At 42.8% G+C, this 12,655-nt stretch overlaps 1 protein-coding gene across 2 annotated transcripts in view; it reads left to right on the plus strand.

Moving 5' to 3' along the window:
• The first annotated feature begins 3,922 nt into the window (after window positions 1-3,922).
• The window catches only part of Rb1cc1 (RB1 inducible coiled-coil 1), an 84,526-nt gene continuing 75,793 nt past the window's right edge, over window positions 3,923-12,655 (plus strand). For both annotated transcript variants that reach the window (XM_042696118.1, XM_042696120.1), the window contains exon 1: window positions 3,923-4,318. The gene's annotated coding sequence lies outside the window, so the exon portion shown is untranslated. The remainder of the gene's footprint in view (window positions 4,319-12,655) is intronic.

The following is a 12,655-nucleotide window of genomic DNA, read 5'->3' on the forward strand; positions in this document are numbered from 1 at the left end:
ATATAAATTTACAGTTGGCATATGGAGCAGTGAGTGATCAAAGGGTTTATGACCTCCAGGCTGTTTCTAAGCTGGAAACTGCTAACATCCAAACTTCTTTTAAAAGTTTTAGAACAGTTGAATTGGGTGCATTCTCCAATGTTAGAACTCACAAAATACATTTATAATAGTGGAAGGTGTTGTGTGAGATGTATAATCTTATTCTTAGGAGGTGGAGGATGAAAAGACCAATTTAAGACCCGTCTGGGTTACATGAGATCTTGTCTCAAACCCAAAAACAAAAATAACTCAGGCACCAAAGGATCATGCCTACCTCGCTACTCAGGAGGCTGAAGTTTGAGGATCTTGGTTTGAAGCAAGCCTGGGCAGGAATATCTATGAGACTCATCTCCAATTAACCACCAAAATGCTGGGGGTGTGACTATGGTTCAAGTGGTAGAGAGCTAACTTTCAGCAAAGGACAGCTCCCTGGCCTTGAGATCAAGCCAGGAGTCACACTCTCTCTGTCTCTGTGTCTGTCTCTGTCTCACACACACACAGTGTTGGGGTAAAGGGAAGTGTTACCTCAGAAAGTGAGAGATGGGGGGCTGGGAAGGTGGCTCAGTGGTAGAACGCTTGTCTTGCATGCATGAGGCCCTGGGTTCGATTCCTCAGCACCACATAAGCAAAAAGAAAAAAAGCTGAAGTGGCGCTGTGGCTCAAGTGATAGAGTGCTAGCCTTGAGCTGAAGAGCTGAGAGACAGCGCCCAGGCCCAGAGTTCAGGCCCCACAACCGGACCCAAAAAAAAAAAAAAGTGAGAGATGGCTTGGCATCTAATCATAGAGGGTTTTTTTGGTTGTTGTTGCTGCTGTTGTTTTATCTTGATATTTAAATTTTATCTAGTATACAAAAACAAAACCACTAAAGGGAAGGAAACATGACCAAACTGGCCTTTGAAAGAGTAAATAATGCGACTTGTAGGAAATTCATCCAAGCCAAAATTGAGGGTACCAACAACAAATGTTTTCTGAATGTATACTGTAGAACAAAGAGGGAAGGTTAGATGAAATGCTAAAAAACAAACAGAAAAATAAGTAACATGAAGATTTGGAAGAAATACAGGGAATTGTCAGGGAAACTCTCAAGAGACAGTAAAGTTGAAACTTGAGAGGAAAAGCACTTTTACAGACCTTTACTGATTTAAAGTACTGTCAGTAGTTTCCTGGGTAACTGTTCTGCTTCTTCTGTCACGGAAATCTATGAAAACATCTAAAAGGGCAAAAAAAAAAAAACAAAAAAAAACCAGAAAGGAGAATGGAAAAAAAGATAGAAATATTAAAATGTCAAGGGTTGCCAGCTATCGTGGCACATAATTGAGTGCCAGCACTCAGGAAGCTGAGGCAGGAGGATCTTGGTTCTAGGCTAGCTGGAGGACACAGTGAGTTCCAGACCAGTCTGGACTATATATATATATATATATATATATATATATATATATATAGTGACAATTAGAAGGGAAAAAATACACCCAAAGGCTTTTGAAAATTCAAAGAAAGTGAAAGTGTCAGCACTGCCCACTTAACAATGATTTGGAAGGCTTTGTTAATCTATTTAGTTTCAGTGAGAAAAGGCTAGAAGGCTAAAAATGATATTGAATTAAGAACTTGTAATCAGGAAGCAATTTTGGTGAGGTGATGCTGTACTTGTTTTTACTATGGAGGGTACAAGGATATTCAATACAAATGGTATGAAAGGAAATAACTTGCAACAAATTTATTACTATGGATACTTGTACAAATTTAACTTTTATTTCTACCAGATTTTTGCATGTATCTGACAGAACTGTTAACATTTTCACTTAGTGCTCTAAGGAAAGAATTTCAGATTGATGCAGACCTCAAATATTTACATTGGAATGTAAGGTGGGAATCAATCCTTTTTTTCCCCCAGCCTATGATTTCTGAGAGAGATTAGGACTTAATTTTTATTTTTATTTAATGTGGTCGTGGAGCTTGAACTCTGGGGTCTGGACGCTATCCATGACCTCTTTAGCACAAGGGGAGTGCTCAACCACTTGAGCCACAGCACCATTTCTGGTTTTCTCGTGGTTAATTGGAGATAAGAGTCTCACTGACTTTCCTTGCCTGGGCTGGCCTTGAACCACGATCCTCAGATCTTAGCCTCCTGAGTAGCCAGGATTAGAGGCATAAGTCACTGGCGCCTGGCTAGGACTGAATTTTTTTTAAAGAAGTTAGAGACCAGTAAAACATTTTATTTAGTAGATATATCACACATAAATGAAATGTTTTAATTCTAAACTGGAATGTATTTATAATGCTGCATGGCATTAAACTGTAAAGACAGATAGCAATATTGTGTGTGCCAATATTGGGGTTTGAATCACGGCCTGGGCCCTGTACCCTAGCTTCTTCACTCAAGCCTGGTGCTCTACCACTTGGGCCAAAGCTCCACTTGCAGGCCCTGCCCCCCTCCTGCGTCTTTAACTCTGGGCCTGGGCACTGTCCCTGTGCTTTTGCTCAAGGTGAGTGCACTGTGCCCAGCATCCCTTCCAGCTTTTTTGAGTTTATTGGAACATTTCATGGAGCTTTCTGCCTGAACTGCACAGATTCAAACATCGATACTTAGATCTCAGCCTCCTGAAGCTAGGATTTACAGGTGTGAGACATCGGGGGTCCAGCTGCAGCCGTTTTTAATGGTTAGAGATAACAGTCTCATGGACTTTCCTGGGCTGTCTGGCTTATGAACCCTGATTCTCAGATTACAGGATCGAGCCACAACACCTTGCCATTATTATGTTCTTTAAGGATTTCATACTGTGGTCTTTCATAGTCAGTTTCTAGGCAAACCTCTCCTTACAGTGTATATTCTGAGAGCGTTTTCTAACCCACTTATTTCTCCAGTCTTTCCAATTCATACCTTTTAAGTCAGATTAAACTTAGTGCTTTTTTCCTGTAACAAAACTGGTTAAAATACTGAACATGACAAGTCAAAAGTAACAGACAAGATGCAGTATCCTAATACTGTTTTGAAAACAAAATGGCATAAACAAGATAGAAATGGAAGCTGAAAATCGTTGCTTACTAGTCAAACGTTTATCAGTCCTCATTGAAACAAAGCGATGGCAAACTTGGTTCAGTTTGGTGTCCTTTTGCTCTTTTGCAAAAAACAAAATAAACAACCCCAAAACAAAAACCTCACGTATCTCTGAACTTTAGCTTCTAGTCACTGCCAGAAACTGATGGCTTCATAAATGCGGATTCCCCCCCAACCCCTCTCCTATTTATGAGTGTTCACGCTGTTAACCCGCTATGGAATTCAGGTTTTTAAATGGCGATGATCGCATAATAATGCAACAGGGCTGCTTGAGTTCTCTTTGGGATGCTTTCTTTGCTTTACCTGGTCTGACTACCTGTGCCGCCGTGGCACCCCTGAAAACCACCACCAGGGCCAGCAGTCCTAGCAGCCTGTGCATGCGCGTCCCAGCCGGCACGACTGGGGTCTCCGGCACGGCCTTCCAGTCTCCTCCCGTCACAGATCTCCGTCTGTCCGGCGGTCGACCCCAGACACCAGGGAGGAGGGCTCAATTCTCGGTGGGCCCGAGTTCTTCGGCGATGGGCTGCGAGGGGAGAGCTGTCGGCCCGAGGGCAGCAGTCAACATCCGGCAGGGTCAGCTTAAGGCAGGCCAGACTAGCTGTAGCTGGGAAGGTCAAGCTCACCTTTGGGAGGTCCGCGCCGGGCACGCGACGAGCCCCAGCACTAGCGGAAGGTAGCTGGGTCAGAGGAGGGTAGCCCGGTCACCCGCCAGGCCCAGCGCCACAAGAAGAGGAGCCGCCCCTTTCCCGGCGGCCCCCCGACTTCCGGACCTGCGCACCAGCCTCTCCACTGCCCTTCCCCCTCCCGCCGGCAGCTTCCCGGCGTGCTTCGCGGTGGGAGAGCCGGAGTCGACAATAACAAACCCAGCCGCGGCCGTGCTCCCGGCCCTGCCAAGCCCTCGGAGCTGCGTTGGGGTCCCCCGGCCGCCCGGGCCCCTCGGCTCTGCCCGCCCAAGATCCCCGTCCTCACCGCAGTCTCCGATTCCCGGCCCTCCGACAGAGCCGAGGGGCCTGGCCGCGTCCTTCTCTCCCTTGACCCCTCCCTTGCGCTCGGGGTTCGGGGCAGCCGCGGGCGGACGGGCGCCCGGGACGCCGACGGTTGTGTCGGTTGGCGGCGCCGAATGGGCAGTTGGTAGCCGCCGCCGAGGACGAGGCGGCGGCAGAAGATGGTGCTGGGGGTCACCGGCTCTGCTGCTGCCGCCGGCGGAGGAGGAGGCGCTGCCGGGTAAGTGCAGCCGCCGCCCGCATCCCCTTCCCCCATTCGGGCTCGGCGGCCGCGCGGCCCGGCACGACCTGTCCGTGCGCCCCAGGGGCCCGGGCCGCCCGCGCGCAGGTGGCTGCTCCCGCCGCAGGTGTTAGCCAGCGCCCGCTTTCCCTGAGCATCAGCCTCCGGTGGGAACAAAAGCGGTTCGAGTATTTGGCCCACTGGGCTGGGGAGGGGTGGCGGGGGGACGGGTGGCGCTGCCTGCGGCTTCCTTTCCGCGGTCAGCCCCGGCGGTTCTTCCCCGAGCTCGCCTCTGATCCGCACCTGACAGAATTGCGGGAGCGGCCGGGCTTGGGAGACGCCCGTGCCCACCGGGACGCGTCCTCACCGGCTGTCAGGGCTGCCAGGGTTCAGCCCTTACGGAGTGTCGGGCTCCCGAAACCGGAGAGAGGGATTGGGCCAAGGCCGGACGAACGCCTACCGAGTGGGAGGGACAGAGAGATGATGTCTTTGTCCCGACCCCAGACGGCGAGAATCGGTGTAAAGTTACTCCGAGGAATGACTCAGCCTCCACCGCCCCACAGATTTGGTATGGGGTGTGCACGCGGATTTCACAACTAACTTGGTAGGAACAAAAATTCACTAACCAGCAGAAGAAATGGCAGCTTCTGAGAGGACTACCTCTGTCCACAGCCTAGTGGATGTGTGTGTGCTCTGTTTAGTGTTGATGGTTTCGTAATCGAGGCTTTTCCGTGATGACTTGAAACCGTGGTCATAGCCTGGGTGCTAAGGAACATGATTGTGTGCATTGCTTTTAAAGTTAGTACAAGATATTTAGGTAGATGCCAAACTCGTCCCTATAACCCATAAAGATATTGCTGGTTTGCTAATCGTTTTTGTGTAAGGGTTTGTGTTAAATGAAACTTGTATCGTGAAGGTTTGGAAAATTGGCAATTTGGAAAACTGGGCTGAAGAATGTTGTCATTGTATCTCAACAGATAATAACAGATCTCAGATCAGCTACTACTGTGAGAAGGAAGGTGACTTCTGAAGGAAATGTGTGATTTAATTTTGGATTTTTGCGTCTGTGAGTAGTTACTAGGATTGTGAGAAAGTTTTCTTTTTGTATTTGTAACAAAGTATGACCTAAGTATCATAGCCAGTGAGGTTTATACAAGGTGCGATTATTGCTAATTCAAAACTTTTTCTAAAATATGGCCTAAATTAACATTTTCCTCACTAACAATCCTATCTTGTTCCTTGTCTTTATGGTTGTGTTCAAAACCTAAAAGATATGTCATGGATATTTTGGGTGCTTAATACTTACATCAGTAAATCTCGGTTGATGGAAGTTGTATATGAATTCATGTCATGTCTTAAAAGTAATTTGAATCAAATTATAATATATATATATGGGCCTAGTTCTTTTTTTTTTTTTTTTTTTTTTTGGTCGGTCGTGGGGCTTGAACTCTGGGCCTGGGCGCTGTCCTTCAGCTCTTCAGCTCAAGGCGAGCACTCTACCACTTGAGCTACAGCGCCACTTCCGGTTTTCTGGTGGTTTATTGGAGATCGGAGTCTCACAGTCTTTCTTGCCCGGGCTGTCTTTGAACCGTGATCCTCAGATCTCAGCCTCCTGAGTAGCTAGGATTACAGGCGTGAGCCACCAGCGCCCAGCGGGCCTAATTCTTTCTATGCTGTTACTGGACTTCAGAAAAGATAATGAGTAGTTTTGGCCATGAGAAGTTCTATCTGGCCCTTCCTGGCACTACTGGACCAGGATACATAACAGATTGAATTTGCAAGATAGAATCTTTCCTGCCTGTTCTGCCTTGGAATCATAATCTTTAGAATATAGCCTCCTGAATAGGTAGGACTACAGGCATTAGCCACTGGTCCTCAGTACTAGTTACTAAGGCCAAAAAGGCAGAGAACACAAGACCTGTTTTTTTTTTTGTTGTTGTTTGTTTGTTTGTTTGTTTTTCCAGTGCTGGGGATCAAACCAAGAGCTTTGCACATGCTGGGAAAGTATATTTTTAAAAACTTGTTTTAAAATTGTTATTATAAAGGTGATGTACAGAAGGGTTACAGTTACATAACTCTGGTAGAGTGGTTTCTGTTTGGACGATGTCACCCCTTCCTGCTCTCCCAGTTTTGCCCTCCTGTGTGCACTCACAGGTTACGTAGTTCATTTTCAGCCTAGTTTTGGGTGATTACGACTGCTGTATTTGGTCACCCCTTTGTCCCTCCATTTCTGTGCTCACCCTTGCCTGAACAAAGACACACAAAATGAACAAACAAGACAGAAAAGAAAAACAACAAAGAAACAACAGCAAGGAAAAAAGCTCTTGTTTCCATATCCAGGAGTTCATTTCAGTAAATATTACTTTAGATGATTAGAGGTACATAGGCATTGTGCCTTTGTGTAAGGATCTATTTTTTGTTTTTTTAATTTTTTGGTTGGTCGTGGTGCATGAACTCTAGGCCTGGGCGCTGTTCCTGAGCTCTTTAGTTCAAGGCTAGTGCTCTACCACTTGAGCCACAATGCCACTTTGGCCTTTTCTGTTTATGTGGTGCTGAAGAATTGATCCCAGGGCCTCATGCATGAGAGGCAAGCACTCTACTGCTGAGCCACCTTCCCAGCCCAAGGATCTGTTTCTGAAACACACACTGTTAAAATTAAAATTTTATTTTAACTTGAAAAGGCTTTTATTTGTCCTCTTAATTTGAGATTATCTTTAAATTGTTACTCATATTTAGTTAATATTCAGGTTAATATATGTTTTTGTAGCTGTCCAAGGGGTGAGGGTTTCTTAGTGATATTTGTGTGCGTGTATATAATGTATCCCAGTATATCTTACTCCTTTCATCATTGTTTGTTATTCCTTTCCTTTTCCTAAACAATTCAACAGAAGGGCCCATATGCTTCACTTTGAGATGTGTGTCACAAGTGTGTGAGTGAATGCACATTTTCTACCACTTTTAGCCACAGCTCCATTTCCAGATAAGAGTCTCATGGGTTGGGAAGGTGGCTCAGTGGTAGAGTGCTTGCCTTGCATGCATGAGGCCCTGGGTTCGATTCCTCAGCACCACATAAGCAGAAAAAGCCGAAAGTGGCTAGTCTTAAGCTTAAGAGCGAGGGACAGCACCCAGGCCCAGAGTCTGAACTGAAATCTGGGCTGGCTTCGAACTATAACCCCCAGATCTCAGCCTCCTGTGTAGGTAGGGTTACAGGTGTAAGCCACTGGTATCAGCTCAGGAGTTGCATTTTTAAAATTTGTTTGTCAGTCATGAGGCTTGAACTCTGGACCTGGGCGCTGTCCCTGAGCTCTTCAGCTCAAAGCTAGCTCTCTATTACTTGAGCCACAGTTCCACTTGGGTTTTCTGATGGTTAATTGGAGATAAGAGTCTCACGGATGGTCCTGCCCAGGCTGATTTTGAACCAAGATCCTCAGCTCTCAGCCTCCTGAGTAGCTAAGACTACAGGCATGAGCCACCAACGCCCAGTTTGGCTTTATTTTATTTTAAAGAAATGCAACCAAAATTACTTCATTCAGATAATGATATTCTCTTACCCATTTTGCACTTGTAGTAATTAATGGCCCAAGGAACTCAAGTGAAAATCTAGCATTCCCTTTCCATATTTATTAATGATCCTTTTCTTATCAAGTTGGTTTAAAGGAAAATTGGAGTCGTGCAAACAAAGTGGGCATTATCACAAGTTGATGTGAAGGGTTTGCATCTTTACAGGATGTAAAAGGTAATTTGAGGAGAAGAAAAAGTTACTGCTTGTATAAAAATGCCCTCTGATAGGTATTTATTGTGTACTTACCAGATACCATAAATTAGGAATTTAGGAGTGAGCAAGCTAGTAGGAAAAAAAAAAGGAAGAACTTAATTGCTAAGGAAAAAAATTAAGGAAAATATAAAACTTAGCTTTTATTAACACAATTGACTTTTTGTTGTTGTCATTGTTGTTGTCTTTAGTCGTTGGGGCTTGAACTGTGGGCCTGGGCACTGTCCATGAGCTAAAGGCCAGTCCTCTATAACTTGAGCCTCAGATACTTCTGGTTTTCTGGTGGTTAAGTGTAGATAAGAGTCTCAGGGCTTTTCAGGGCTTTTCTGCCCACGCTGGCTTTGGACCACGATCCTGAGATCCCAGCCTCCTGAATAGCTAGGAATTCAAGCGTGAGCCACCTGGGCCCAGAACTTGAATGACTGTGGATAAAGTTCCAAGAGAAAGAAAAGAGCTTGGGCTTGTCTGACAAAAGGAAATTTTTTTTTTTGGGTCGGTGGTGGGGCTTGAACTCTGGGCTTGGGCTCTATCCCTGCACTCTTCAGCTCAAGGTGAACGCTCTACCACTTGAGCCACAGAGCCACTTCCGGTTTTCTAGTGGTTTAGAGTCTCACAGACTTTCCTGCCCGGGCTGGCTTTGAACCGCCATCCTCAGATCTCAGCCTCCTGAATAGCTAGGATTACAGGCGTGAGCCACCAGCGCCCGGCTTGAAAGACATTTTTGTCAGAGTTCATCTAGCAAATCTGAGAAGCAATTGGAGCAAAATTTATTAATTTTCTGAAATGTTAGTTGAAGTTGCACCCCAATAGCCTGCAGTGCAGTTAACTTCAGTAGTGTGCTACTGAAAAGAACAGGTAGGTTAGAGAAGTCAGCTGTGGAATTCTAGATTGATGAATTTGTTTTCTTAGGTAAAAGGAATAATCACTTTTTTCTTAACTGCTTTCATTAGTGCCCTGAATGTATGGTATTGGTGTGTGTGTGTGTGTGTGTGTGTGTGTGTGTGTGTGTGTGTGTGTGTGTGTGTGTGTGTGTGTGTGTGTGTGTGTGTGTGTGTGTGTGTGTGTGTGTGTGCATGCACAGGGGTACATGCACCAATATTAGGGCTTGAGATTAGTTGCTCTTTTTCTCTTGCTTAGTACCCCCCAAAAAGCTGTTGTTACTCTGCCACTTGAACCATACCTTTCTGGCTTTCTGCTCGGTAAGTGGAGATAAAAATAAAAGTCCATTGGATTTGTCTTCCCTGGGTTGACTTCAAACAGAGATTCTCAGATCCCCACCTCCTGAGTAATAGCTAGGGATTATAGATGTGAGCTACTGAGGCTCCTGGCATTTCTTTTAATCTCTCTGTAAAGTTAAGGTTCTAATTAATTTTGCACTTATAAGTAGGACTTCAGTGTGTGTATAAGCACTGTTTTTGCTGTTGGACTTGGTTTTGCTTTCATAATAGTTTATGGGTGCCCCAAAGATTCTGGAAGAACACTTACGACATTGCTCTATTGCTCTTTGGAATTCTCATACCTTATCTGCTTGTAATTATGCTGAGTGGCACGGAAATAAGGGATTTTGTTTTACTTTATATTTTCTTTTTTTTAAACTGTTTTGGAGTTATGTGTAACAGTTTTTAAAAATTTATTATAGAGGTGATATACAGAGGCGTTACATTTACATGTGCAGCTAATAAGTACATTTCCTTTCCTACAGTGTCTTCTGGTCCCTTACTATCAGTTTTTCCTTCCTGTTGCACTTATTGGTCAGTTACTGTTCAGTATATGTTGAACTATTCAGTACCATACTGTTGTGGCCATATCCATGGCCTTTGGTGGTTGTTTTATTGCAGCTGTTAGATTTGTACATAGTTTAAAATTCTTTATATTGGTTTAATAGAATAAAGCTGATTTGATATGTGTTATGCACATAGTCTGGTTTAATTTTATGAACTAAATTGATTTTACATTTTTAATTTTCTATTATCTTTAAATAGTTGTACAGAGGGGTTCCAATTTAACATGAACGTACTGCATCTTGATCAATGTTAGACCTTCTACCATCACTCCCCTTCTATCTCAGTCCTCCTCATCCAAGTTTACCTAAATATGTTATATTACAAAAATATGTTATTTACAGAATCACATTTCAGTCACGTTGAGTTGAATGCATTTTTTTAACTATGTAGACGTTTGTATTTACTGTCTTGTTGTTCGTCGTTGTCCCCCCCACAAAAAATCAGTGGAAAGTAGACTATGCTACCTGACAAAGAGTACTTTGACTTTCATCTTTATTAAAAAATTAATTTTTTAAGTAGATACAAAAAGGGGTTTTAGTGTAGCACAAATAAGTGATTTTTGAATAAAGGAGCGTGTAGCTTGTCTGTTTGACAAAAGGACATTTTTGGCAGAGGAAGCAGTAACTCTTGAGATTCATAGTATATCGGAGAAAAGATTACTGAAGATGGACTGATACGATTGAAGGGTACAATAGCCAGAAAATTGGATGTGGGTGAAAATCTATAGGTATGCAATAATCTTAGTACTGAAATTCCAGTATTCATGATGAAAGTGCTTTCCTATTTTGGGGTTCTTCCTATATAAATGCAAAAGCTTTTTGTGGATTCGGTATGTTGCTTGTCCTAGCATCATCAGGTCACAACATTAAGAAACAAGATGAGGTGCTCTATGGACAAAGGACATTTGTATTTTTATTAGTATACATTATAAACTAAAACATGAAGCTAGAATATATTCCTTAAGCTCATGGATTTTCTTTTTATTAAGGTTTACAACATAAATGGTTAATGTGTTTATATATACTAAAGAAAATTTCTACATTATATCATCTAATCAAGGTACATAGTAATATGCATATCTCCTCATTTTTATAAAATAAGATTGTACATATACATATATCTCATAACTATAGAATAGATCTGTAGGATCTATTTCAGACTTGTTCATTTTTTTTGTTGTTGTTCTTATCTTGTTCACTGTGTTTGGGCACTAGTTTTTCAGATATTATTACTATTGTAATAATATCTGGACTCTGGACCTCTGTAAAAGGTTTTCTTCTGGAATGTGTGAGGATGATGCCCAACTCCTTTTTCCTTTTTTTTTTTTTAATTGTTTTTATTTTACTTTTTTGTTGTTCATGGGGCATGAACTCCGGGCCTGGACACTGTCTCTGAGTGTTTTCGCTTGAGGCTAGCACTCTACCACTTTGAGCAACAGCACTACTTCTGGTTTCCTGGAGGTTAATTAAAGATGAGTGTCACTGACGTTCACCTGGGACTGGCTTTCAATGGCTGTGCTGAGATCTCAGCCTTCTGAGTAGGTAGGATTATAGGCGTGAGCCACCAGTGCCTGGCTTCCTCTTGCCTTTTTTTCTTCTGGGAAGAATAAGGATTTTGTCAACTGGTAGAAACTAACATTCAGATTCACACTCTGTGAACTGTGACACATTATTTGTGGCAGAAATAATTTTCTTTGCAGGAACCATTCAGTTCTCAATAAGGTAGAATTAGAATTATAGTTACTGTGTAGAGGCCAGGAAAAAATATCCGTAACTGTATTTTCTCCATGAAACATCTAGTAGTTTGTCTTACCAAGTCTTATCCAGATCTTATGTGTTCTATCAACTTTGAAAGCAACTTGAAAGGATTTATATTCCTAGTGCCAAGTACATAGAATCTAGCTTGATGTCTCGTAAATTTTAGGGGGAATAGTGAATTAGTATGCATAGTTTTAGAGCTTGTCTTTGTTGAGTTTCTCTTATAATGAAGCTAATTCTGAGCTAATATTTAGTATATTAGAATAGTTAACTGTAAAGTTGGAATACCTGTCTGAGTCATTCTGATGGTAATCTCTTCAGAGGAAAACTTAATATCTGGTTAGTAAACTTAAATATACAGCTTTTGTTGTTGTTGTTGTTGTTTTTTTTGTTTTGGTTGTGGGTTTTGAACTCTGGGCTGGGTGCTGTCCCTCAGCTCTTCAGCTCAAGAATAGCACTCTACCACTTGAGCCTCAGCACCACTTCTGGCTTTTTCTGCTTATGTGGTGCCAAGGAATCGAACCTAGGGCTTCATGCAAGCACTCTACCACTGAGCTACCTTCCCAGCCCTTTTTTTTTTTTTTTAAATTAGATTCTTTCCTGTTCCTTTATGCATAGTCCTGGAAATCCAATTGTTAGCTGTACGTGTGTACAGAGCTTTTTCTTTTCCTCCTTACACACATTCCCTTTTCACCATATTTATAGCTGACTATATATGTGAGAAAGACCTATCAATAACAAATAGTCTATATTACCTTATTGACAATACTTGAGTTGCCTGTGGCTAGAGAAGATTTCTCAAGAAGACCACATTTAGATTTTCAAATTCAGATAAGCAGAGGTGGGAGGAAGTTGTCATGGTAAGGATATGTAAAATGTTGGTATAGGTTTCATGTAGAGGATCAGTTGGTGATACTTGTAACTTGTAGGAGGGTAAACCAGAGTTAATTAGGAAGCTTTGACTGCTGTAGTTTAGTCATACATGATAGCCATCTTTTTTTTTGTTTTACTAAAATCCTTGTAA

The sequence above is a fragment of the Dipodomys spectabilis genome, unplaced genomic scaffold, assembly GCF_019054845.1.
Source record: "Dipodomys spectabilis isolate Male_0828 unplaced genomic scaffold, ASM1905484v1 ptg000199l, whole genome shotgun sequence".
In the NCBI taxonomy this organism is placed as follows: Eukaryota; Metazoa; Chordata; class Mammalia; order Rodentia; family Heteromyidae; genus Dipodomys; species Dipodomys spectabilis.